Consider the following 1,110-nt stretch of genomic DNA (forward strand, 5'->3'; position numbering starts at 1 on the left):
TGATACAAATCAATCAACAATTATAACAACTTCAGGATCACAAGTTTAGTGTCATGCTTCAGATAACCAACAATCACTGATCAAAATATTTGAGAGTTAATAGTCTAGGTTCAACAAAAGATATTGTTTTTAGAATCACAACATAATAGGTCTTAAGTTAAGGAACAAAAGACAGATACTGGCTAGTTCTGCAGCGGAAATTAAAATAAGGAGTTGAACTCTATCCTCAGCTCTGCCCCGTCATCACCAGCCATTAACCTGAAAACATTTGAAAGTAATTTTGGGCTAAGTACTAATGTACTTAGTGGGCTGCAACTTTTAAAGCATTTCATAATCTGAAGAACAGTTTATCCAATATTACTGACATGACATAGAAGGTTTTAAAGAGAAATAACTTCTATGCATGTTAAAACATTTTCATATATATATACTTAATTATTTTGCGCGCGTTTGCACACTCCATTCTGTTACTCGCTGTGATCCCGGACCTCTAGCCACCGACGGATCTCTGTCTCCCGCTGACTTGAACTGAGGGCGTAACCCAGCCAAGTATAATAAACCTCGGAAATTAATCCAGACAGGCCTATCATTTCTATGCTCCGGAACACATCCCGTCAAGCACCCTTATAACGCCTCTGGTTAGTGCCCGATGGAGATCAACCCACCGAGTCAGCTAACAAGTGTACACAATTCTCAAACAACGTGTTAGGTCATAAGAGAACCTCAATTGATTAACTGTACGAGCCTTAAACATGGTAGAGTGCACAAAAATATTTTATTGGATAAACAGTTTATATTACACGAATATTTAAGCTCAATAGCTAAATCATACATTTGAAAAATAAGCCCACCTGTCTAGGCAAAGCCTGTCGTTTAACCTTATCTCTGAATCGGAATAGCAGTGCTAATCCTCCTGATGCTCAAAGCCTACAAGAAATCTATTCTCAATAGGTCTCCTTGAATTCTAATCTTAAGTCATGGTGTAGTGCTTAATATTCTATGATTCACTTAGCCGGGTTTTCAAAATTTAATGAATAAATAATTGAAAACATTTCTCTTGAGTTAAGAACACCAACAATATTCTTACTCATCTTTTTTTAATAATTGGAA

At 36.4% G+C, this 1,110-nt stretch overlaps 1 long non-coding RNA gene across 1 annotated transcript; it reads right to left on the bottom strand.

Annotated features, from left to right (window-relative positions):
* On the bottom strand, positions 1–1,110 carry LOC130985782 (uncharacterized). Its single transcript, XR_009089082.1, has 2 exons — positions 852–1,110; positions 1–258 (listed from the first exon to the last, which is right to left on the bottom strand). It is a non-coding gene; the product is annotated as an uncharacterized LOC130985782 (long non-coding RNA).

This window comes from Salvia miltiorrhiza, chromosome 5 (assembly GCF_028751815.1).
Source record: "Salvia miltiorrhiza cultivar Shanhuang (shh) chromosome 5, IMPLAD_Smil_shh, whole genome shotgun sequence".
NCBI lineage: Eukaryota > Viridiplantae > Streptophyta > Magnoliopsida > Lamiales > Lamiaceae > Salvia > Salvia miltiorrhiza.